The sequence below is a fragment of the Meleagris gallopavo genome, chromosome 5 (genome assembly GCF_000146605.3).
Source record: "Meleagris gallopavo isolate NT-WF06-2002-E0010 breed Aviagen turkey brand Nicholas breeding stock chromosome 5, Turkey_5.1, whole genome shotgun sequence".
Lineage (NCBI taxonomy): Eukaryota > Metazoa > Chordata > Aves > Galliformes > Phasianidae > Meleagris > Meleagris gallopavo.
This window is the reverse complement of record NC_015015.2, coordinates 48,353,720-48,380,668: the sequence shown is the minus strand read 5'-3', so window position 1 is coordinate 48,380,668 and position 26,949 is coordinate 48,353,720. Positions and strand designations below refer to the sequence as shown.

At 36.6% G+C, this 26,949-nt stretch overlaps 1 long non-coding RNA gene across 1 annotated transcript in view; it reads left to right on the top strand.

Moving 5' to 3' along the window:
- Positions 1-26,949, top strand: part of LOC104911240 — a 137,604-nt gene that overhangs the window by 46,356 nt on the left and 64,299 nt on the right. Inside the window, exons 6-9 of the long non-coding RNA XR_002115423.2 lie at positions 15,610-15,661; positions 16,930-17,015; positions 18,983-19,036; positions 21,699-21,810. This is a non-coding gene — a long non-coding RNA (uncharacterized LOC104911240). The remainder of the gene's footprint in view (positions 1-15,609; positions 15,662-16,929; positions 17,016-18,982; positions 19,037-21,698; positions 21,811-26,949) is intronic.

Sequence of the window (26,949 nt, the reverse complement as noted above, 5' to 3'; positions counted from 1 at the left end):
AGGAGAAAGAGGTAGAGGAGGTAGAGACTTTTCAAGACTGAGGTTATCATTAGGTTCCCTGTTTAAGGACTCAGTCAGCCTTGGTATGTACTTAGGGATACTCTGAGCCTGTGGGAAAGGCTGGTGGAAGGTGGCAGGGCAAGTGTCAGTATCTAAATGGTAGGTTATCCTGCTACTACATTCCTTCATTGGTCCTGTATTACTTCTTTCTCAGCTTTCCTCCTGCTGTGAGTCCCAAGGAGAATAGAGAATCTCATCTGAGAGGTGTGAGTGTGGGAGTGGGTTAACAGTGAAAGGGGAAGGAAATTGTCCAAAAAGATGTTTCTCTGGATAGATAGGATTATGGGGAACTGAAGAGATTTGTGAGATTTTGGGATTTTCTGTAGCAACAGAAGGAAGATAATCAATTTACAAATTATATATAAAAGGTTGAGGATTCCTGTTGGGATTGGTTATGTAGAGGTTTGGGTCAAAAGAAGTCCATCAAAAAATGATGAAGTTGGGAGGTGGGGTCTTGTTACATTGTATTGGATAGTTTGCAGCCTGGAAGTGAAAAGGGAAGAGCGTAGGTAGGAGATGATGCCCTTTTTCAGCTTCTACCTGTGCTCTTAAGAGAAGAGAGGCAAGGGGAACAGTCATGATACATGCAGCCTCATAGCTTATTGTAAGTGCCAGCTGGTAAGAAGGGAAATTAGTAGTAAGACTTTGTCAGCTAGGAAGGGGTAACTCAGTTCATATCTTACTCCCATCTCCATAAAGGCCTGTCCAAAACAAATCTTTTGAGGTTAAGAAAGAGATGATTAATTCCTTTTTTATTTTTTGTGCTAATGCATTAATTGGTTCCAGGCAGACTGGGAGGAGCAGAGCCAAGATATTGCAAGGAAGGCTGCAGTCCAGGTAATGTGAGGGCTGTTAGGAAGCTGAAAAGCACCAGGAAGTTCATAAAACCTGTAATCTTTCATTCTCTGAAAAGTTTTGTAGGTCCAGAAAGTCTGAACAGTGCCATGTTTTGGGGTGCTTAAAGAGAAAGAAAGAAGAGAAATGTCATTATACTTTGGAGTTATTCCAGGACTGCTGTGCTGCCTTAAGGGGAGCCTCAGGAATTTGTCTCCAGACCATATTTCTGGCTCCTATGATCACCCTCCAAGCTGCTGAAGATCAGTCCTTAGCAGCTGAGTGTTAGGATTCCTTGTCCCAAACCTTATGCGTTACCTCTTCTAATGACATAGCTAAGTGTCATTCTTGACTGTTAGCATGTGGGTGGCCCTCTTCATTAGCCCCATCTTGAGCTTGTTGTCTCTCTACTACCCTTTTGGTTGTGACTGGTTCAAAATCTGTCACTGCAGGATTCATGCTTACCAGGTGCTCTCCCTTTGGAATGATCTTATTTGGTCTGTTCTCCCAGTACTTATACTGGGAGAAAAAGAGCGTAACAGCAATCTTAAAGGAGTGCCTCGCCAAATCCTGCCCTACCAGTCAGCAACAGCAGAGTATCACCAAACCACAAGAGCTTTTATATGAGGCTTTTATTTAAAGGAAGTAAAAAACACTGGCTTTAGTCATATTAATTTCTACTTTTTATTGGCTTTTAGAGAATGAGCAACAGCTCAGTGACATGTGTTTGTAACAAACACAGGTTATGAAATAAGTGTATTTCATTATTTGTTCATTTTGCAATGAAAAGCTCTCCAGATCTGCCTCCTAAATGGTTTAACTCAACATTAGAATTGATGCTGCCAAATACCGACTGATTCAATAGACGACGAGTTTCACATTCCTCTTTTACATGGGGAATGTGATATAGAACAATGACCTCAATTTTCTACTGTGTCCTCAGATTCACCTCTTTTTGGCTGTCTCTTTTTCTCTTTCAATATCAATAGTTTTTGGAGTCGTGGGGGTCTTTTAAGGGCACTACTGTTTAATAATTAGAAAGTATACTTCTTGTGGGTCTTTTGGTGACACCTTTTACAACTAATGAGTGTTCAATAGAATGTAATTGGAAACTCTGCTCCTTAGACCTTGACCTCTCTAGACCTTGTATGCAACTAAGTGACCAGACAGCCCTTAACACTCATTAGGAGTTATCTGGACCCCACTTTACAAAGCTATGTGAGGAAACTGTTTAGATTTAGCCTCATGCCACCTGCTTTGTAATCTGTTGCTGTGCCCTCTGCTGATCCTGCTGTCCTCTTAATAACTGGAAAGCTACCAGTGATTTCATTTTAAAGCAACTATTCTAATTCAGGAAGTATAGAATGGAAAGCTGGTTACTGTATTTGTCAGCATATGACTTTCAAAATCCTGTAATTAGGAAAGATTACTTCAGTGCCATGGAGAAAATGGCCATATCATTACAAAATGGAAGAAAAATATTTAAAGAAAATTATTGAAATCAAGTAAAATTTGTTTTGATACAGTATGTCCAGATGAGATAATGCTCTGAGACTTCTTTTCTTTTTTTTTTTTAAATAAATGTGTCCTGTTCTTATCTCTAAAAGTCTCGTATATCCTTAAAATCAATTATTACTTTTTATTATTGGCTTAAAAAAATGTACATTTCTATATGCATTTCTGAAAAATGTCCTGTTGGTTGTGCCACTAATAAACACAAGGAACAGATTTCTTTCTTCTTCACTAATTTTTGAGCGAATATGTGAAAATATCCTTTACCTAGTCCATAGATGTATTCCCAATTTCTTACTTTTTCCGACTTTATTTTCATCCTAATGAGTTGGACTAGATTTTGTCTGAGTTTTAACTCAGACTACAGAATCCATTACAATCCCATGCCTTTTTTTTTTATTTTTAAGATAAATGCAGCAAATCATGTAATAAAGGAAAGGAAAATTAAATTCTTAAGATTTTTTTTGATAATTTTTCAGTGGCTTAAGAAAATGATCCAAATATTTGATCACGATCCTTTCTAGAAGCTGGCACCAAATGTATCCATATATAGAAGACAGATTTTATTTAAGAAATTGAATGATCTTGTTAACGCTAATATGCTTTATTTGTCTTTTGAAGAATAGTCTGTTTTGAGATCTTCACAGCAAATAGAGGAAATGAAGTGCTGATGTCGTAAAGAATAATTTAGTATGTCTGGAGAGATCTAAAGCAAAACATCTGGATCAATTTGTTTACAAAGTCCCTGTAGATAAAAAGCACTATCTCTCCAAGGAATCAGCTTATGCACTTTCTGAATAATAAACAAAAAAAAAAAGGGAAGTGTACTATCATCATACACGGAAAGCTCCTGGGCCATTGTTTATGTAGGAATCTGAAGAAGGTTTGAAATCCAGTTTCGTGGGAGATCAGCTAGTTGCTGAAAATGTGGTGTGGTTTTATGATCTTAATTTAGCCTGACCTGCCTTGTTTATCTGCTTTCCCCACAACCCCCAACTTGAAAAATAATAGATTTTAGAAGCTGAGGAGAAACACATAAAGTAGACTTGTAAGAGCTGTATGTGGAATGGAGAATAAACCCTTGGGGTACGGTGATCCATATTTCATGTGGACACGTGAAATTGATCTCTGGGAAGACAATTCTGAAGCATTTTTTAATGTAACGTATTGAAGTTTCAGCTCTTGATTTTTTTATTTTTATTTTATTTTATTTTATTTTGTGAGAGGTGTCAATAACTTACAGAAAGGCATATGTAGATTGAAAAGAAGAAAAAAAAAGAAAGAGCTTTTATACTCAGGTAATGCAATCTGAAAGGTTGTGCAAATTCATTTGCTGATACTGCATCTGCTCTTGAAAAATATTTTGTGTTCTTCCTTTAAGAAATCTAACTATAGCCATTAACATAATCATAGTGATATTTGCTGTGACTTCATCACTAGGTAAAATTACAATGGTAATACAATTTAGAATGTTAGCATATTCTCCTGATGGGACTGCAAGTGTTCTGAGAGTAAGGGGGTCTTTTAAAGTCTTTTGTTACAGTTACTACAAGCTATAGTTCAACTCTGTTAGCAAAGGAGTGTCGTTATAGCCATATTTCCTGAGGTTTGTGCCTGAATGTTCATAGCATCATAGAATCATTTGAGTTGGAAAGGACCTAGTCCAACTTCCTGCAATGAACAGGGACACCTATAGCTCCATCAGGTGCTCAGAGCCTTGTGCAGGCTGATCTTGAATGTCTCCAGGGATGGGACATCCAGCACCTCTCTTGGCAATTTGTGCCAGTGTCTTACTCCTTTATAGTAAAAAACTTCTTCCTTATATCCAGACTAAATCTCCCTTCTTTTAGTTTGAAACCATTTTCCCTTGTGCCATCACAACAGATTCCACTAAAGAGTCTGTCCCATTCTTTCTATAATCCCACTCTAGATGCTGAAAGGCTGCTGTCAGCCTTTTTTTCTCCAGGTTGAGCAGCCCCAGCTTTCTCCACTTATCCTCATTTTCAAGAGGCTGCTTCGTGCACTTTCTTAATTTATGGTGTTGGTTTTTATACCACATTTTCTGCAATTGCAGGTTTTTGTCTTGAAAAGTAAACCTGAGCCATGATAGATGAATAATTAATGAAGATTTTCCTTTCAGAAGACACGTTTTAGAGACCTTGTATGTAACCTTCATTTTTTTCAATTACATTTTATGTATCCTTTTAATTACAAAACTGATGAAAAATGCTAACATTGAATATGCTCAGATATCTCTCTTACTTTCTTGTCAGAAATATACGGTGTTAGTTTTCTGAAGCTATTTGCTTTGAACTCCAAATGGAATATCTCAGTATTACATTTTTCTTACACTGTTGAGACTAGTGAAACTTCCATCTCTCCTGCGGGACATTATCCTCAGAGCTTCAAGTGCCTTAAACAACCATGTAGAAGTCAAATGGCTCTGGGACAGAACATGGGTCTAATTCCATCCTAAGTTTGGTCATGAATCTGAAGGCTGTGGTTCAGACAAACCTCAGATCCATTTAAATTCAGTTTCAACTCAGCATCAGCATCCACAAAGCCTAGCTGAATCCTATTGTTGTTGACAGTACACTGAGCTCATAAAGAATTTGGGCTTAACGTAGACAACTGGGATCATTATATAAATCAAAAGAAGATGAAAGTTGAACCCACATCTTTTAGCTTGAATACAAAAAATCTGCCAAGAGGAATAAAAGATACCTCCTGTAAGGGTGATGAGTTGCAATTTCTTTTTGAATTCTCTTGTTTTACATAGTAAAGAAAAGGAGAGAATGGCCTGATTAAATCATATGAGTATGGACTGTTTCTTCTTCTAACAAAAAGATTTATTTAAAGTTAGCATGAAATCTTAATATTTTAGTTAATTTTATGGTGAATACACAAGTCCTGTGAAATTATATTGATTATCTCCATCCTGGAGTTCTGAAATGAGGAAGAAGAGAAGAAAAAGCATCTAAGTTCATAGACTTGCCTAGATTGTATTTTATGGCTTTTTTGTTTGTTTGTTTTGTTTTTTTCCCCTACATCATAGAATCTTTATTTAATGCTGTGTTCTTTTGCAGAGAAAGTATTCATTCAGTTACTGAGGAATCTCCCAGTAGTGTGGAGGGCGTTGCAAAGATGTGCAGTTTTGCACATTCTTTCTGCTTCTTGGTGTATACAAGTAAGGAGTGTGCATAATCCTTGGTTAATGATGTGTATTTATATAATTTTTAATAATAATTCTGCAATAGATCTTATGGTCTGCAGCAGTAGAGTACTGGAAGTCCCCACACATATTTCATTATTAAGTGGCTTAGTCACACAACACAATGTTTTTGGTTTACTTTACAGATGTGTTTTCTTTTGTATTTCGTAAAAAAACAGAAAAGCAACGTAATTCTTTATTTTATGTATTAGTGGAATCATCTCATGGTCTTCTGATAATTGCTGGAAAAATTAATGGAGTTTTTGGAAAGGATTCTATGAGAAGTAAGAATTTAGAGTGAGATCCAAAAAAGCACTTAGATGCCTAAAGAAAACCTTAGACAGAATTTAGGTACCTAATTCCAAGGGAGTGTGTAGACATAGATGCTGCACTGATGAGGCTGCTTAGGTTGTTGAGAACCCAGTATTTTATTAATGCTCATGGTTAGCAGTTCTGTTGTCTTTCTGGAGCTGAACACTGAACTGTTGTTTCTCTTTCTAACATAATGTGGTAGACAAATACTAATTATCTATTTAACTGCCTGCCCACCTTTTTTGAGTTTAAATCTAGTTTCTACTTACCAGGTGTGCTGATGATACAGAATTCACAAGACTTAATCTTTATTGTCATTCAAAAAGGAGGTCCTCTTCTTCTGTGCTCTAAATTCGAGCTGATCCATTCTTGGTTCAAGAAATCTACCTGCTACAAAGCAAGCTTGTCAGATAACTTCAGATGAGACACTGAGCTAATGTAACAGGATTGTCAACTTCATTTATGATTAGTTAGTGGTATGTGCTGCATCTCTGTAGCAACAACAGCTACCACATTTTCTGTCCATATTGAAGACGAATAATTTGGCCAATTAAAAGCAGTTGTAAGAGATTATTCAGCATTCTGTCTTTCACAGTTTGTCTTGTTTCTTCTGATTATATTCAGATATTTTATTTAAAATGGTTGAATTACTCTTCTTTAATTCTAACTGAAATAAGATCAGCCTGGAACTGGTCGCAACAGGATACCACCGATTTGCTGATTTTGAAATTGTTAGAAAATTTACAAATCCATCACCTCTTCTATTTCATTTTCTGTTATTCTGGTTTAACAATCAAAATTAATTTATTCTGGTTTCACAAGTCTCCAAGGCTCTACAAAAAAGTTTTTTTGTGTGTCTTTTTTTTTTTTTTTGTCTTTTTAAATTTTATCTTATAGACATAGGATGATCTAAAAAAAAGAGACAGTGAGATTCTTCTCTTTGATCACATCTTCAGGTCTTTAAAAATAGAATGATGGGATAATTGTTGTGTCCCAATTCTTGAATATGTTACATTTTCATCTTCTGCTTTTCAAAAGAGAGGGATTCAATGCTACCTGTAGTGCTTGGAATGCATAATTTTGCAGGGACAGTTCAAGTAGACGTAAAGAAAAACTTTTTCTCTCAGAAAGCGGTCAGGCACTGGAAAGGCTGCCCAGGGAGTTGGTGGAGTCGCCATACCTGGCAGTGTTCAAGAGGCATCTGGATGAGGAGCTATGAGATATGGTTTAGTACCTTGTGGTAGTAATGGTGATGAGAGGATGGTTGGACTAGATGATCTTGCAGGTCCTTTCCAACCTTATGATTGTATGATTTAAGTAGTTCTGAGGCTGCCATCTGACTTAAACTAGTTTTTAGAACTAGAACTGTACAAATGTATCTCATATGACAAAGTGCCTGCTGAATTTGCTCTTCAGTATTATAGGCAATCTCAGGTTACTCTATTTTCACTGCTGTGAATGTTGGTATTTTATAGAATTTGAGCCTATTTTCAGTGGCTTAGGGGATATGCCAGCACAAGTATGTCTAGGAATTAAATCCTTCGTGAAAATATCTGTCTTTCTCCCACAGACATGCTTGCAGAAAAGTGGACAGATACCATAAGGATTAAAAGGTAGAATGTTGGAGTTTCAACCCAACATGCAATATTTGAGAAATAATTATTTTGCAAGTATTATTTATGCAATCCATGAATTTACTGATGTTTGAATAGTACAAACACAGCAAAGACAGGCATGAAGAAGGCAGGATAGTAATGAGAGGGTGTTGATATTGCAAACATTTAATGAGTGGTAATAAAGAAGTAACAGCAGTGCATGCATTAAAAAAAAGTAATAGAGCATGTCTTCAACATGCTACAAGTGTAGAATATAATCAGACATACCTCTGCTGCTCCTAGTTATAGTGTCCATCAGATCTAAAAATGGCTGTAACAGCAGATATCACTGTAGCTCCTGAAAACATCCACTGCAGTCCAGCTGCATCCTTGATAATCAGATTGGTTATGACAACAATGTGTAGCCATAAAAAAATGAGAAAAGCAAAGAAATGTGTTATGGCTTGTCCCTTGGCTCAGAGGACAGACTGTGGAAGCGAATGTCCAGAATTCATCTATTCTTCACACTATGTACTAGTGCTTGCTTGAAAGAGAATGTTTAAATTACAGTTTAAATTTATATATTATTCAGTCATGCAGAATAGATTTCCATTGATGAATTACAGAATCATAGAATCACCAAGGTTGGAAAAGACCTCCAGGATCATCCAGTCCACACACTCACCTATCACCAGTATTTCCCACTAAACCATGTCCCTCAGTACAATGTCTACTTGAATACCTCCAGGGACAATGACTCCACAGCCTCTCTGGACAGCCTAGTCCAGTGCCTGACCACTCTTTCAGTGACTAACTTCTCTGTATAGACAAGCCTGTGTGCTTTTGAAGACCTATGATTTTCTTTTTCTAGTTTGCTTTTGTAGACATAGTTACAAGTAGCTGAACAGTGTTCTCTTGCCCCCATCCAATGCAGTTGGAAATTGTCACTTGAGAAGGCAATTTCTGTTTTTAAAACAGATTATACGATGCCCAAGGTTTTGATTAAATTACATAGAAGTTAGATGAACAGTCAGATAGCGATCGTATGGCATTTACATGTGTATACACTGGTCCTGCACTGACATGGAAATTGGTTTGACCTACGTGACCTATGTTAGCTGTGAAAACTCTATACTGAAGCCAATTGCCATGCTTCCTAGATGTCAAAGGCATCTACTGTAATTCTGTAAGATCATTTTGTAATACAGACTTCCACATAGTTTGGAGCACAAAAGAATATATCTTGCTCAGTTAAAGTATTTAGCTTGGTCTTCATTCTGGTGGCTTCACTGCATTCCCACTGAAAGGTCCTGAACATAGAATACTTCAGCCAAATTTTGCAATCTTTAATTGAGCAAAGTATTCAGAGAACAATAAATTTTGCTATCTTCTATTCTTGCCACTGAATGTGACGGGCAGTGATAGACAGAACTCTTCCTTTATGTTATTTCAACGTAGGGAATGTTGCAAATCTTTCACTGTGTGGCTGCATTTTCATTAATTTCCTTCCTAAATATCCAAAGCATGTATTCTTCCAGGGGACTGAGATGAGAGATCCTCTTATGCAAGGAAAGCTTTAAGATTTGGCTCATTGATCCTATTATGGAACTCTATTTCAAAGAAGCACTTGAGAACAACATACTCATGTATTTCTCCCACATGCCCACATCGTCTTTGATAAATATCTAAATCTGTCACACAGAGTAAGTTGTACTGGGTTTTTTAGCTCATATATTGCTCTTCTAAGAAAATATACGGAGAGACAAAAATATTCATTAAAACATCTCAATTAATCAGTTAATAGTTCAGAAGAGAGCTGAGACTTAACAAGGCTAAAACTTTTCATAAGAAAAATTTATAAGTAAAAATAAGCAGAGAAAATATTAAGAAGACACTTCTTATAAGCTGCTGTTTTGAGAAGACATTTCCTAAATTTTCAGTGGGACTAAAGTCTGGTTAACAATTATTTTGGGAATGTTTAAATTCCCCCTACTCCTACTTCATTCAACATTTTTTTTCTTTTGCAACTTAAGCAGCAAGGTGACTATATTTTGGACTCATTTTTATAATTGGTGTAATAATAATAATATCTTCTTACATGACTCTGTCTTTTTATTCACCACGAAGAATTTCAAAGCATTTTACAAACAGTATTACATTTATAACAGTTGTTTTGCATCTTACTGACAAATATCAATTTCTGAGGAAAATACAGTAGCATACAGTGTTGAATTTTAGGTGTTTGTTCTGAGGTCCAAGGAGAGTTTCTCATTAACTTAAGGAGTCAGATCTTTTGTTAGAGAACTTCTTATGCAACTGAAATGAGCATGAATTCAAGCATAAAGGTGAAACAGGATTTCATATCCAGCCTCTTTCTGTCACATGCAATATGGAACCTCATCTATACTGTGTCTTTTGAACCGTAGATGAAGTTAATTATACTAGTAATACAGAAGCTGGAAAGCATCAGGTGTTTGTGCCTTTATTCATGTAAGCTCTCTTAAGTACTCAAGCTCCTTCTGTATTTTGGCTAAAGGTTTAGGCTTTAAAACATGAATGAGTTGTTACGCATGTACAGTACATCAAAGTGACAAGGAGTTAGGGTGATTTTTAGCATTCAGATATGACATCATATGTCAACACAGCACTGTACTAGGCTCATGAGTCCACCTGAAAGGTTTGGATCTTATACCAGCTGTTATGTGTATAATCTTTGCACAGTAATTCAAGTGCAGATATGATATTATATGCCCTCTTTCCACTATGACAGTGTGCACAAACAGTGGGGTTAACTGCTTCCTGCTGTTAGAGCCTAGTTCTAGAAGGTTTTAACAACTGGAGGAAATTTTCATAGCTGACATTTTAGCAATGAGTAAAATTTTATCTTGCTATCCTATCCATCAGTCTCTACAAGAATTTTGTCATCAATGGACTGGCATTTCACACTGTTATTCATGTTGGTGTTTCAGTTTATATTCTGGTCTCAGAAATCTTGAAAACATTGGACTCTGTGGCATAACAATTTACGGAAAACTTGTATTCCTCTGTGCGGTGGACAGGAAGACTAAACTAGAATAGGCTCTCTGTGGTAGAAAAGAAGGGGCTCTATCACTTCTTGTAAGGCATTAGATTCTGTGAATGGGAGGGCTGTGAGTTCCCAGAAATCAATTTGTTTGTATTCAGAAAGAGTACACATACTAAGCATAGCATCTGGTTCAATTTGTATTGATTATGTAATAGCAGGTTGTACCATCTGTTCAGCAGTGGTATACCATCCTGCTTTCTTCTATCACATCTTTATCTTGCTGATCTTGTTTGAACTTCAGTTTAGATTTTCAGTACTGGGTGTTGCAAAAGAAAAATGTGCCACAATCTTCTCTTGATCTTGCTTATATTTTCCTTAAGTGACTTCTTTCAATGTGATGGGTGGACAGCAGCCTTTTTAACAGATGTTTCTCACAGGGTATTGCATAATTATTTTTCAAGAGGCTTCTAAAAGCAGATGTTTCCACGTCTTTGTTCTTTCCCCTCTTGATACTTCAACACAAGCAGCAGATTCCACTGCTGCTGTCCTTCAGATCTAGTGAAAAAAATACCATAGCAGTGATGTTGGATTTTTTCAGCTCATTTGGCAATAGTAAATATGTACTGGCACAATTCTCCTCCCTTTCCCCCTTGTCATTAGCCATGCTTGCACACAGTATCTCATGCTTTCTCTTTTGGAAACACTGTCTTTTTCTACAACCTTTGTATAGTTGATCTTTACTTTCTTCCAAACAATTTTCGCATTGAAAGCAAGAGTAAATCTTTGACTTCCTGTCATTTCAGTATATAATTTTTAATCTTATTCCAGGGTAGATGACAACTGTGCCCTGTGACATCTCCATCACTGTGAAGAAAGACTCTTTGGTATTACTTTGTATATTTTTGGGTGAAATAGCTCAGTTTTCTCTTTTTCTCTCACAAATAGAGATACAACTGGACTTTCCTATTGTTTACAGAAATAGCTCCACTTTCTTGCAAATCATTTTGTAAGGGGACTTCCTAATTTGAGTACTTTTTCCTCAAAGACTAAGGGAATGCAACTAAGAATGAAGTAAAGGGCAGGCCCAGACAAGTTTCATCCAGCTATAATTTGTCATTACAAAAGATGAATTTCAGCTGTTAGTCTAAAATGATGATAAATTACTGGATGAAGAAAACAAAAACTTTCTATTAAATCTACTCCATGTTTTACTTTAAACACCATGGATTTTACTTCCTGTAGTAAAACATCATCTGATGCTATAGCACTTCGGACACATGACAAGTTTCATCCTTTCTAATTCTGGGTTATTTACTAATTGGTTTGGGCATAGTGACAAGGGTCATACTTTTCTGGATCCTGAGGGAGAGCACAGCATTTTTGAAATACATAGAATATTTTAAATTTCAGAAGTTTTACCTGAAACACAGAATCACAGAATGTTTAAAGTTAAAAAGGACCAGTGGAGGTCATGTACATCATAGTACAGACTCCTGCTCAAAGCAAACAATTAGAGTTGTGTCCAGTAGGGTTTTGAGTATCTCCAAACGTAGAGTCTGCTAAGCTTCTCCAAACAACATCTTCCAGTGTTCAGACACTATCACCTTAAGAAGGTTTGTTCTTATACTTATTTTTTATTTATTTATTTGTTTGTTTATGAGAACATTATGGAAGACAGTTTTAAAAGCTCTTCTAAAGTCAAGATGAATTACATCCAATCACAGAGTTACGGTGTGGTTAAGGTTGAAAAAGGGATCTTTGGAGTTCATTTGGCTCAATATCCCTGGTCAAGCAGGGCCATCTACCACAGTTTCTACTGAATATGTCATAGGAGGGAGACCCCACAACATCTCTGGACAACTTTTTATATTGCTTAGTAACCTGCACAGCAAAGAAGTGTTTTCTCATGCTCAGAAGGAGTTTCTTGTGTTTCAGACTATGTTTATTGCTTTTTGTCTTGTCCCTGAGGGCCATTGAAAAGAGCCTGGAAGGTGCTATTTCTCCAAATCCTCTCTTCTGTCCTTCTTGAAGATAGTTGTTTCATTTGCTTTCTCCTTCTCAGGGACCTCCTCTGACTGCTATGACCTTTAAAAGGTAATTGAGAGTAGTCTCACAGTGTCATTGGCCAGCTGCCATAGGTGCATCCTATTTAGCCTTGTGTGTTTGTAGGTATCCAGTTAGTTTAAATTTTCCCTAACCTGATTCTCCTCTATTAAGGAAAGTCTTCCTTGTTCCAAACTTCTCCACCAGTGTTTGGGACTCCTGAAGGCAAATAAATTCCCAGTAAAGACTGAGATGAAGAAGTCACTTAGGATGTTAGCATTTTCTGTTTACTTTGTTAGCAGATCCCATACCCCATTCGGCAGCTGTTCCACGTTTTCCCATGTCTTTCTTTTTCTGCTGATGTACTGGCAAAACTCATTCTTTTTCCACTTGACATCCCTTATCAGGTTCAGCTGCAGGTGGATTTGGCTTTCCTAAACTCTTCTCAGACTGAGCTTGTATTCTTCCTGGGTGCATCCATCCTTGCTTCTGGCTCTTGCATATTTGAGTTTTGTCAGAAGCACCTCAATCCATTCAGAACTCCTGCCAGCTTTCCTCAAGTTCCTGCACATAAGGATGGAATGTACTGAAACACAGAGAAGGTGATATTTGAAAATATCTTCTTTCTGGAGGGCTATATCCCTTGGGATTCTTCCAAGAAGGTTCCTGAATAGGCCAAAGTCTTCTCAAAGTCTAGTGTTACGATCCTTTTTGCCTTGTTTTCTCCCCTCAAAATCCTGAACTCCACCATCTCATACTTAGTAAATCAAGACTTTCCCCATTTTTTCATGTCTTTGTCCAGTTCTTCCTTGTTTGCAAATGTGAAGTCTAGCCAAGTACCTACCCCTTGCTGGCTCCTTGATCTCTTCTCATTTCTATCCACATATATTATGTTCCCAATGATGAGTAAGGCCAAATCGTTTTAGGAAGACCTTATTTACTTCTTTCAGGTGATCAATAGCAGTTACTGACATTGCCATGGTGATTGGTCCTGCTATGTTATCTATTCACTGGTAGCTAAAGCATTTCCAGTTGTTCCTAAGTCACAAAAGCATCTTTGAAGGGAGACAGTAGAAACTTGATCCTTTGAGAAATATAAAAATATACTGAAAAAACTATAAAAAGATGTTCCACAAGAAAGAAACATATATTAGAAAGGTAAGGAACTGGGTGATACTCTTTTTTTTTCCCATCCACTTTCTTTTTTTCCGTTACAGCAGCAATGTTCATAGTCATTACTGCTCCTGTTTGTGGCTCTAGACACCAGTATGACAACTTGGGTGAATGAGAGGACTTTGCTAATACAAATAATCTCTAAAACTTTTTTTCTTCTTCTTTCCTGTGCTCTGTCTTGGTGATTATCTTGGTGTTCTAATTTTCTGACAAGCTTAGCAGTTATTTTTCCTCCAGTGAATAATGAATTTCCATTTGACTTTTCATGTTGTTTTCCTTTTCCCTGAATACTCTCTCTCCTATATTAGATTCTTTTTCCTTCAACAATGATCACAAAAAGGTTGGACATGACAGAAATATGTAACAGATGAAGATAATGTTCATTTCAATTTTTTGTTCTCCAGGTATCTATTGAATTATCTAGTCATCTGTATACTTCTTTAGATATCTTATCTCATTTTCCTCATCTGTTTTTTGAGGCTTGAATTTTTTTTTAAAGTGCAGTTTGGCATAATTGTGCCAAAACAAACAAACAAACAAACAAAAAAAGACATGTATACTTCAAGCAAGTAAAAATATAAATGCAGTCTTGCAAGGAAAGCCCAATGGTCAGTCTCACATAACCATGGGAAACCTTCTTGCAGATCATAACAAATGAAAGTAGAAGGATTTTAGTATATTTGTTAGTTATATGTAATAGTATTACAATAATCTCAACCTCCAAAAAATACAGAAAAAGAGAAGAGAAAAAGTAGAAAATAACATGTCAGTGGCTGCTGTACTGTAGTATTTCTTTCTTTTCCAAAGTGCAATCCAACTTTTTTTTGAATTAATGTACACAAGTCACTTTAACTGCTGGCTGCAAAACTTTTGGCAGTTTGTTTGATATTCCAACCAATCTCTGTGTAAAGAACTGTCTGAATTGTTTATAGGTTTGTCCTTCTGCCCAGAGTTTAGTCCACAATCTCTTATTTTGAACACAATTGTACTTAGAGAGATGTTTGGGCCTTGCACTGAAAGACTGTGGTTAGTGGGCTGAAGACTCACAGAATTTAGAATCATTAGACATGTTTTTATCAACAGTTAAAAAAGAATAAAGTGAAGAAGTAATTCCACATAAATGTTTCCATTGAGTATTCTTACTGTGCAGTGTGACTGTAATTTATATTTTCACAACAAAATCTATTTTTATTTCTTAAAATTCCTGGAAATGTAAAGCCACTAAGAAATAAAAAGTGACCTGGCAAATTATTCTCTTCACATTGAATATAGGATAAAAAAGGAACAAGAGTACAAGATGAAGATCAGAAAGACTGTGACTATTTCTTCTGTTCCTTTTTCAAATTTAGATGTATGGTTTGTATTAACAAGATAGATAGTTTTTTGTCACAGTTACACAGTTATGGAATTTAGTATTAATCTGGTGTCAAGACTCTGTAAAAGTATGTAAACATCATTTTCGTGTCTTCAAGAATGTACATAGGTGAACCTGGGCTTTGCATTATCTTATCTTCATGGTGAAGGGCAGTAGACAGAAGTTGCTGTTTTTGAATCTGATCTAACTTTAGCTGAAATGAACAATGTAACATTTCAAAAAAACCCTGAGCTATCTCTTATTCCCCATTTGAAAGCAATGATGCATATAACATTGTTTTGTGCCTTGGAAAACTAGCTCTACAGAACAATAGGTTTGATTAGTTTAGGTGCAGTATTTCACTGATGCTACTAACACTGCTTCCAGAATTCTACAGTTATTTCTTCACAGTTCTGTTTGGAAAGGGATGATGTGAACTCATCCTTTTTGAGTCATCAGAGAATTGAAACAGGGCATTTATTTCTTTCAGACCCATGACCAACTCCTGTGTGAAGAGATCAAGGATCCTGATTTGTTTCTAGGTAAGCCACATTATTGTCAAAACCAAATGAGCAGAACCCGCAATAATGTAAAAGACAGGAAGAAGTTTTATTGAAGTGATAATTAACATTGTAAAGTAAAACACTGTAAGAACATTTATTAAGCTACAGATTTTACCTGCTTGGTATTTATTTCAGACTGCCTGGCATATTTAGATATATTTAAAAGACAAACAGTCCCAGAGTGATCAGTAATTGAGAACACACTGAAGATAGATAGGGAAAGGGGGAAAAGGTAGTGCTTACCATTAGAGATAAGGAAAAAGGGCAGATAGAAGAGACTGATTCATTTAAATACAAACAGACACACCACAATCTCGTTTTGAACGCATAGAAGATGAAGAGTTGGATAACACCCAACATATAAATGTCAGGAATAAATTGTGTCAATTGTCAGGTTTTGTCAAGCCAAACTACAGCAGAACAACAGATCCTGCTTAAAAAAAAAAATAAGGGAGTCTATCTCAATTTTATTAAAACTTTATTGTATATTTTTATATATATATATATATAAAAATAAAATATTCCACTTTCCAACAGGAAATTGAGACAAATATTCTCAATGAATCAACCACAGAGTGGATATAAAAGGAGTTTACTAAGTATATCTAAAGAATTACTTTTTAGTAGTTTGATCTATTCAATAAGCATCTATTGTGCCTTTGGTGTTCAATGTTTTTAGTAGTGTCCTTGATAGTGATATAGTACAGGCTTATGAAATTTCAGTTGACGCTAACTCCATATACAGTGAAAGAAATTAATAGATCCAGAAATTATATTTACACATAAAATTCAAGGCTTTTTGACAAACAAATGTAAGCTGTTGCATTTAGACAGAATAATCAACTGTGTAAATGTAGGATGGAAAACCCAACACTGCAAAAAAAGTACTAAGGTTCAGTGAATCTCAAGATTAACGTTAGTCAACAAGGTGATTTAAAAGGAGAGTTTTGGATATGTTGGAGCTGGTTAGTCTAAAGACGGGAGGACAACTTAGGGGAATAAATAATAGTACAAGCTGTTGCAAGGAAGGTTCTGATTAGAAGTAAGGAAAACAGTTCTAATAACAAGGGGGGTGAAGTGCTGGAAGAGATTGCCTAACAATAGCTTGGAGCATCCATCAACAGATTAGACAAACATCTGTTAGGAATGACATGGTTATAACCGAGCCTGCCATGGTGTGGGAGGAGTGGAAATGGGTAACCTCTGGAATGATTCTGTGTTTCCGTTTATAATATTTTTTCCTGCAGGACTCTTATTAAAAACAAGAAAAACACTGGTGATTCCTGCCTTCTGCACACAATTTTACTGCAGTGCATGTTTTCCTCCACATGAGGTAGGAACAGGTTGGCAGTTTTTGATTTTATTTAGCAGGAAGGTTTTTTTTTTTTTACTTCATTTGCTCTATTATTATTCACATAGTGCAGAGCAGTTTTGGCCCAAGTCCATTATCAGGTAGCATGGTTTAATAGGTAGGTCACTGTGTACAATCAGTCAACTGAAGTGTTTCTTGCTTTACCACACTGATTATTTTTGTAACCCATCCTAAATCCCTTTGGCTCTGTTTGGATTCTTTCCTGCATTTTGTTTGTGATATATATTTGCACTGCATGCTCCAAGGTCCTGCTTCATGTGAGCTCCGGGAAGAAGGTGTTACTAAACTCTGGGTGTTATGGCACCTGGGGTTATGGAGCTTGAACTTAAATGAGTCTTCAATGTGTTACTATAACACATGTAGCAAGCCACAATAACAGACACTGAAGACAGAAGTCTTTTTGTTGCCTTGGGTGGAAGTTGTTGTATAAGGATCTGAATGAAAAAAAGATCTTAAAAGGATATTCTTAATTAGTATTCTCTTTAGTTATCTTTGCATCCTTGTACCATCCTATTCTGCCATTCTTATTTGCATGTTCAAACTGTCATCTTACTCTGATTTGATGTGTTCCTGCTGCAGCATTCTGATACGTGGAATGCATGAAATACGCCTTTCATATGAGCATGAATTCTGATCTTACTCAGACATCTCTGTGGCCGAAATCTGATATTTTCTGTCTAGTCATAGAGTTCAAAGGTCATGCTTGTAACTTATCTAGTAATGTATAGTAGAGAACTGGCTGGTACAGGAAGTATATAGAGAATGGAACATTTTTTAAATTATATGTAGTTCATACACAAGTATTGGGCTTGGAACAGAAATCATAGCATGTCACATGTGAGAAATATTTATTTAGTTTTACTGTCATTTTATAGCAGTATTTCTTTGAGTTTTACATAATATATCTTTTTTCATTGGGGAAAAAATCAGATTCTAGCAAATGGTGAGACAACTTAAAAATAATTGTAACTAGGAACTGGGCCATGATTAAAATTGTTCAGCTGTTTGTTTTATTGTTTGTTCCCAAAACCTTAAATGCACTCTATGAGAACAATAACAACAGTTAGCATGTAAGTCCATATGGGCCAATTCACGCAGTCCTCACTCAGTCCTTTCTTACTCAGAAAAACTTTTTAGAGTGCTTTGCAAAGAGTCAGGGTTGGAACTGTGTGTTCTAATTGTTTTGTAATATTAACATGGTAGCTACCATGGAATAAGAAGAAAAAACAGAAAAAGAAATAGATTGAAGACTGTCTGTCTACTAGCATATTTGGATTCAGGAAGAGTTTAGAAGAATGTAGACAGTGATGTCTCCTTTGACAATGTCCGTATCTCAACTTCACAATGAGGATGATAATGATAGAAACTAGAAAGAAAAACAAAATGTAAAGAAAACAATGATGGCTATTTGCTACATAAGCTATAAACTCGTAAGCAAGTTTATAAGTAAGAAATCATATTTACTCTGGATGACCTTAGCTGACACACAGAATCATAGAATTGCTCAGGTTGGAAAAGACCTACAGAATCATGAAGTCCAACCTCAAACTAACTATACTACCCTAACTCTAACAACCCACCACTAAATCATGTCTCTGACCACCGCATCCGGATGATCTTTAAATGCATTCAGGGATGGGGACTCAGCCACCTCCCTGGGGAACCTATTCCAGTGCTTAACAGCCCTTTCTTGATATCCAACCTCCACTGGTGCAACTTGAGGCCATGTCACCTGTCACCAGTGAGAAGAGACCAAACATGGAAAATGTTAATTTTTTGAGGCATTAATTTGCTGACTTTCTTGATTGTATTGACCTCCAGATTGGTTTGATCTCCTTGGAAATACAAGTGTTTGGCACTTCTATTATTAAGAATGAACTTTCTTTGTATACATTTTCCTAAATGTCCATCTGTGTTTCCACTTCCAGGACAATCTTCTAAGAATGGTGGTGAAACATAACCTGTTGTGACTGATTTCAGAGGTAATGAGCTACATTTGGTATGAGATTTTCAAAACTCTCTAGCATATATACAGCTGCTAGAAGATGAAGTATTACTTGTGAAATTTGCTCCCAGAGAGTTTATTTATAGTTATCTACAGTGCATACTGATAGTAGACTATATAATTCACAATACCTTTTAACTATAAAACCTCTTAATATTTTGATTTCACTGAGTTTTAGTTGGGTTACCAAGTGTGCATGGAAGACTTAATTTAGGAAAGCTACTGTAAGCATAATTTGAACCTTTTCTCCTGGGAGAGGTACTGAAACCTCATACATATTTTAGGATTGTAAGGATCTGGTGATACTGTAGGAGTCTCATTTAAAGCCCTTTAATGTCAATAGAAAAAATTCCGTTGCCTAAGTGGATTCTAGACCAAGCAGTGTGCAAGCGAAACTGAACTAAGGATTCTGCTGACTGTAACATATAGTATATGCAGTACAGTTTTTTTTTTTTAAAAAGAACACATTTGCTAAGAATTATTTTTGCTTTACTGATGTTTTAAGCAGTAATTTGATGTAGTATAGTGAAGAGGACATCAAATATCCTAGGTTTGAGTCATTAGAACCAGGTGGTCTGTTAAAAGCTTTTGTCTAAAATAGAATTGGGAAAGTTTGTAAACTTTCAGACTGGATAGTCTGAAAATATGCTCAAAGTTGATATATTAGATATGCCCAGTTTTAAAATGTGAAATTCTTTGGCTGTTTTCCTGACATCCTAGTAAGGTGTTATACAATTTAGGCAATTACAATAAAATTTTGGATGCTACTGTTATTATTGTTCTGCTTTAGAACTTGAAAAACAATAAAATTGCCCTATTGCAGTGTAGTGAAGAATATCACAGGGAAGAATTAATAAGGAAAATAATTTTTATTACTTAATATTAATTTGTTTTGTTTACGTCACGGGTCATATTTGTTTGTGTGGAAAAGGTCAGAAAACAGCAACAAGAAAACCAAAATCTTTTATTCTGGAAGAATGATGAATGTTTTCTCTTCAAAATAAGAGCAGTATTGTTAATGGAACAACACTACTTGACAGTGACCAGTCAGAACTGCAGAATGCAATACTGAAATAATATTGATCATCACAGAATAATACGGCAACTTAGCTGTTGAAATTAAATATGTCACTACAGTCCTGTGGCAGTCCTTCTGCATCCTGGAAGAAATACTGCCTGGAGGCAGCTACTAATCCTATTTACTTGTGTAGTCGGAAATGTGTAGCGAGGAGGCAGTATCTATGATGGTAGGAATTCACACAAATTGTTGAGGGGATATAGAGGCAACCTGAAGTTTATTTCACATTGCTAATACAGACTGTGTGGAAGATGACTGTCCACACAGAAGTCACCTATATTTAAGATCAGAGATAACTTTTATTTTCTTCTTTTCTGACTTGTAAAAATGATAACAAAATCTGGTAATCTGAAATTGAATTAGAATGTGTCAGGAGTCTTTGGGTGCTAATCTAAATGGTTTTGATGACATTTTCATACAATATTTGGGCATTAGGAGTGGATTTTGTAAATTTTTTTTTCTCTGTGATTCCTACTGATCCCTCTCAGATGAGAACTTCTTTCTCTGATGTATTAGTGGTTTCACTGTCCCCAAGTGTGAAGGAAGTGTGTCTGCATACAGCAAGCAGTCAAGCAGGATCAGATTTTCTCTGTAGGAACTTGTTGGTTTCAATACAGAAACATGAACTTGCAAGTATACATCAAGCAGATTTCAGTGCGGCTTCTTTCTGAATATGGGCTGGAATGTAATGTAAAGTCCTTTCAGAAAGTTAAACTACCTTTTAAAGGAACCAAAATTTAAAAACATAATAATAAGTGAGCTACAGAAGGCAGCACAAGTGCTCAATTCAGCAGCATTGTGCCTCTGAAGATGCCAAGATTCAGTTATAAATTGTATATGCCACTTCTTTTTTTTTTCCTGTCAAGATGCATAACCAAACACCTGGTAGATGTGCTAGGCTGATTTTCTTTGTGTAGATGTGTATATAGGTACATGTGCAAACACTTCTTATCATGCAGTTGTCTGCTACTGGTTGTGAATTTGTAACTCTGATTTGCACAACTAAGTCAGGTGGGCACATATAGCCCTGTAAATATTGACAAGGTAATATGTCCTTTTGTCCCCTGCTTCACAGGGGAAACATCCTGTTTCACAGGATGATGGATTAGGATTTTTTTGCTTCTAATGTTTCATGGTTTAGGACCTTTCCTTTGAACATTGAAGTCTAATGAAACATGCTCCAAAGACTTTGTCCATAACAACTGGCAATTTTCCTATTTTAAGGAGTTGAAGTGAAAACTTTTATTATGTCCACCTGCTCAACTAGGTTCTTCCAAGTTTAAATATAAAATAAAAAATGAAATGATTGGTGTAAAGTCATGACATCCACAGCTTTGTGTGCAAGATCATGTATTTCTTTTGTTTTGCTTTACTAAGTATTAATTTGTTCTGGAGATGCTTACATCTTAATGAGGCTTTTGAAAAACTTACTCTGTGTTTAAATTTTCTAAGAGAATTTGAAGCAAGACAAACAATGTGGTTTTGGGTTTTGTTGTTAACATTTCTCAACTCTGTCCATGTCATAAAAAACAACATATTCATTTGTATAATTTGGCCTTAGGGCACAGGAAGAGGTGTGGAACAAACAGTGGAGAATGCACTGGATGTGTAGTACAGCGTTGGATCAGAGAGACTAGACTGTCACAGAAGCTTGTGAATTTGGAGAAAGCCAGGTATCAATTAAAAAAAAAAATGTGAAAAGTATCTTGAGTTGGATGGTTATAAACCATTTTCCTAAACTGTGAGCTACCATCTTCTCTCTACAACTCCCGAGGAGGGGAAGCGTAAAGGGAGGTGCTGGTTCTTCTCCTTGGTAGCCAGTGATAGGACATGTGAGAACAGCACAAGGCTTGGAGTGGATAATAAGAAAAATTTCTTTAATATGATAGCGGTCAGAAGCTATCACAGGCTTCGTAGGGAGGTTGTTGATGCCCCATGCTTGTCAGTGTCCAAGATTTGAACTCTTTTCTCCTGTCCTCTCCTCCCCAAAAAACCCCAACTCTTTGGGTCTCATATTGTAAAATTACTCTAAAAAACAGATCTCAGAAAAAATAGTTAAGTTTGTAACTGGCAATCAGTATTAATTTATATTAAAACATACTTCAGTTTTGGCCCACCAAATCAATGAAGTTTACAGAGAAGTCTTTGCAGAAAAACAATTAATTTTTTTTTCTTTAGAGCTAATATGTTGCCTTTTGCTCCAGGTACTTGATGCCATTGATGCCAGAAGTAGGGATTTAGTTGTGATCCTGAGACAACTTTAGAACCAAAAGATGAGTGCATTTTATTTGAAAATTAAAATCCAGCTTGTCCACACTAGCCAGGAATTGCCTGGATAATTTGGAGCAGAAATTCATTCTCTACTTTGCATTGGGTGACAAGGTAGAAGCATCCTGTCATGTTCAGAAAGAGAATACTCTGAGTGCTAACCCAGGCATTGACTCTCTGCCTTGGAAGAAAAGCACAAAGAGGAGTCTTCGTGGTAGGGCATTGGGAGGCTCAGTTCACATATTCAAGCCATAACTTCTAAGGGAAGAAGGGACCACAGTGAGTGCTGTCTGTCTCTGGCATAGCACAGAATTTTTTTAGAGTCATTACTGCTCCCCACATCTGTTATATGATTCTATGATAGCTCCTATTCCAATGCATATTCACAAACAGGATGGTTTTAACATGCATCAAGTCAGCCAGCCAGACAGATGTTTTGAGGCACATAATATAATTATTGATATGAAAATCAAAACAAGGTATCTTATAAAAGCAGCCACTGTCAGATCGTTATGGATTAGATCATCAGTCTTGTTGCTTTAACAAGCCTCGTATTCATTATTGTAGCTAAGGGCACTTTTTTCTTTGCCAGAATTGGCTGTCCTCTTAATGAATATTGCAAATCGTAACCCAAATTATATGCCTTAAACTGTCTTCATTTTTTATTTGCAATGCTGTTCAGGAGCTTGATTTGTTTATTGCAAAGCATTTCGCTGATGGAAGAAAGGGAGACTGACATGCAATGAATGGGCTGCAGAATTCTGTGTGGACAAGCAGTAACTCAACCTTCTGGTACAGAGTCATCTCCATCTTGTGTTTGGACTTCACTGTGAACTCTGTCTCCTCTGAACTCCCTCACAGGAATTATAGTGCTGACTTTGACTTTGTTTTGATAAAGACAAAGTTTTACACCAAAAAGATTTAAGACTGAATGCTAGTACTGTATCTCAGCTCTATTAGTGTCAAAAATAGAAAGCTTGGGGGAAAGAAGTGAAAACATATTAAAATTTTTCTCCTGAGTGGATTAGAAATTTGAACTTTTTTTTTCCTTTTATGTCCCATTTCACCTCCAGATAATCATAGAATCATAGAATGGTTTAGGTTGGAGGGGACCTTTAATATCATCTAGTTCCAACCCTCCTGCTATAGGCAGGGATACCTCCCTCTAGACCAGGTTACACAAAGTCCCATCCAGCCTGGCTTTGAATGTTTCTAAGGAGGGGGCATTTACAAAGATCCTGGGCAACCTGTTCCAGTGTCTTACCACCCTCACAGTAAAAGGTTTCTTCCTAATATCTAGTCTAAATCTACCTTCTTTCAGAATAAAACCATTTCCCCTCATCCTATCACTATCTGCCTTTATAAAAAAGTCCCTCCCCAACTTTCCTGTTGGCCCTCTTCAGGTACTGGTAGGCCACTATAAGGTCTCATTGGAGCCTTCTCTTTTCCAGGTTGAAAAGCCCCAGCTCTCTCAGCTTCTCCACATAGTAATAGGCATAAAAGACATAGTAATGTCTTTTCTCTTTTGAAAGACTGTGGACTAACTTTGGGTTAAAAACATTAGAAGAAAAAGAAAAATCTGAATAAAACCATAAAAAAACATCTGTTAAAAAATACTGAGAAAGAATGTTTTACTTTTTTCAATTGAAGAAGTTTTTATTGTTCAATTGAGGTATATATATATATTTTGCATATTTGACCATAATTTAATATTGGTTATCAACAATTTCAATAAAAGAAAAGTTCCGGTGGAATGATTTTGATAAGGAACTTTTGAAGAACAATCTAATTAGGCCAGTGTACAATTTTCAGCACAGTAGCATGCTGTAAACATGTAAGTACAGTGGCGGATGGGAGTAGTATATATGGACACCTGTTAACATCTGTTTTCTGTGTATCATCTACTGTCCAAGCAAGACAAGCTAATTGTCATATTGACCTTAAACTAAATTCACTCATGAAATAAGATAAGAACTATGAGTAATTGCTTGGATCAAGCAAAGGGCCAAGAACTGTTGTTCACCTTCAGGGCGTTGTTTTATAGTCCAATTTCTTGAACTGATATCTAGAGAAAGTTGGGAACTGTTGGCCTCTGTGAAGTGGGGAGATGTGCAATGGCATGCTCTTGCTGGCTGGTTCTTAGATGTGGATGGGGTTTCTTGTTGTGTTTTTATTTTTTTTATTTTTTATTTTTATTGTTATGGATTTTTTGATGAGGAATTGTTTTTCCATTAGAAAAAGCAAAACAACTGCTTTCAGTGTAAAATGACCTTTTAGATTATGTGCATGAACCACAAACAGAAAGAACACAATTAAATGCTCCATGGGCAAGCAGAGTAAACTTGACTCACTGCTGTGTTACTCCAGTTCTGCACCAGAGGAGTTCAACTGAAGAAAGATGGAGCTTTACCACCCATACTATCTGAAGGGAAGAGGTCTCATAGTGCTCTTTTGCAGAATCCCTCCAGTTAGACCAGGACATTCTGGTATCTTAATAAGCACTGCTGATTCACTATGGGAAGAGAAATCCTGTCCATGGGAATCTTTTTTAATGGCAATAGTGGCTCAATGTCATGAAGAATCAAGACTGAATGTCATGAAGAATCAAGACTGTACAAAAAAGCTTGGCCCAGAGTACTGAGATGGAGAATGTGTATGACATGACGTGTTCCACATGTATTACATGAAGTATCCTGAGATGATTTGGCATGTTTTAGTAATAATGTTCTGAAAATTAGACTAACCAAAAAGATCTGTGGAAGTTGCATTTCCTAGTTAACAATGACCTTCATAATATCAGAGAGGTTTCAGTGCTTTGTTTTACAGAAAATACTTACATCTAAGTCAGTTCTAGGAAATAGGCCTTCTAATGGGTAGTGGCTGACATAACACATACGTGACACTTATCCTTGTTAGGATGTTTTGAGGCTTTCTTTTGAGTAGCTCTCTACCACAGAAATAAATCATCTCCTCATGGAGAGCAGATGAACAACAACATGTGAAAAGTGGATTTATGGCTGCGGCTGCTTTTCTAAACGTCTTAGTTGCCCTGGACTGTAGTTCTATAGTGCCTCCTAGAGGCACAGACTATAGGTACGAGGGCAGGAAGCCGAAGTATAGCTGGTAGATTGAGGCAATGCCAATTGCATGTTTACTTGTGTGTTGGCTGAATTCCTCTGCAGCTGTTGTGACTTGTGAGTGTTTGATTCATTTAATGCAATGGAAATGCTCAGTACTTGGCATGTGAGCCAGTATAGACTCTCTGTTAATAGGAGATAGTGAGTTCTGGCTTGTCTTCTCCCAGTGTGGATGATAAATTAATAGCCATGCCTTCCTGGTGAAACAGGAATACTTGCTTTCTAGGAGATGGTGAATTCAGGTGAGAATTATGCAATTCCATGAAGGTAAATCACAAAGGAGAATATTGATTGTCAGACTTGACTGCATAGTAAACACTTTAATCTTCAGTAAAGATAATGGCTTGCAAAACCCTAATTGTTGGCAGACTCCAGTAGACCATATTCCTGAAAGTAAACCAAATTGTACACAGACCACATAAGCCATGGCTGTCCTTGCAACTTAGAGATAGGTGGTTGTTCCAAACTTTTTCACCTCTATTGACAGTTGACTTCCAGTTGGCTAGAGGGTAGTATAGAAAAGAATGCTGGATATAGATTTAATATAGGATAGAAAAGGATGTGTTTGGGCAGTTATGCTGTCACTTGTTTTGGCACTTGTCATCCAGAGGGTATATTTTTGGCACCTGCATCCTACAAGCTACTTTCTGTGATTTTCTGCATTCAAAGTGGCTAAGACTGATGTCTATGACCTGTTATAGCCTCATGAAGTCCACTGTTTTATATAGACCATTAAACATTCCTGGGATGGGTTAAATCATTTCAGCATGCTGCAAGGTTTTCAAACACTTTCTGAGAATTACCTTTTTTTCTGGATTAACAAAACTTCCTTATGGACACACCTCTTCTGCTTGCTTCCTTTATTGGTTCCTGTCTGGGGTCCTGTTGTCCATTTGCAGTTTTGTTGTTTCACTCTCTCTATTCAGTGGAAGATAGGACTATCAGAGAAGAAAGTATTCGATGCATTTCCCATCAGTCTTTACTGTCACATGTTTATTCTTTCTGAACAGATGGTAGTCATTCCGGATAATTCTACAGCTCCTTTGGCCTTCTTTTGAGTTCATCATGCACTTTTTGTTTACACTACTCTTCGCTTCTTGTTAAAGCTGATGATTCCAGTTTCTGTGGCAGCTTCTGGCTCTTCTCCTGGTATTAGGAGAAGGTGTTGTTTTCTTGTCTGTGAAAGTTCAGAAAAGGCATCTGGATCTTTATCTGACAGCAATCAGAAGCAGAAATGGAAAGCAGAAACAAAGTCAATGAAACTGGATGATTGAGTGTGTAATGGGAATTCTGCCAATACAGACAGGACCATCAGAACCTGATTGATTATGGATGGTTTTTGTAGTAATAATAAGAGATGTACTTCTAGGTAAATAATCAGAAAACGTGTATTGTTAGGGTTTTTTT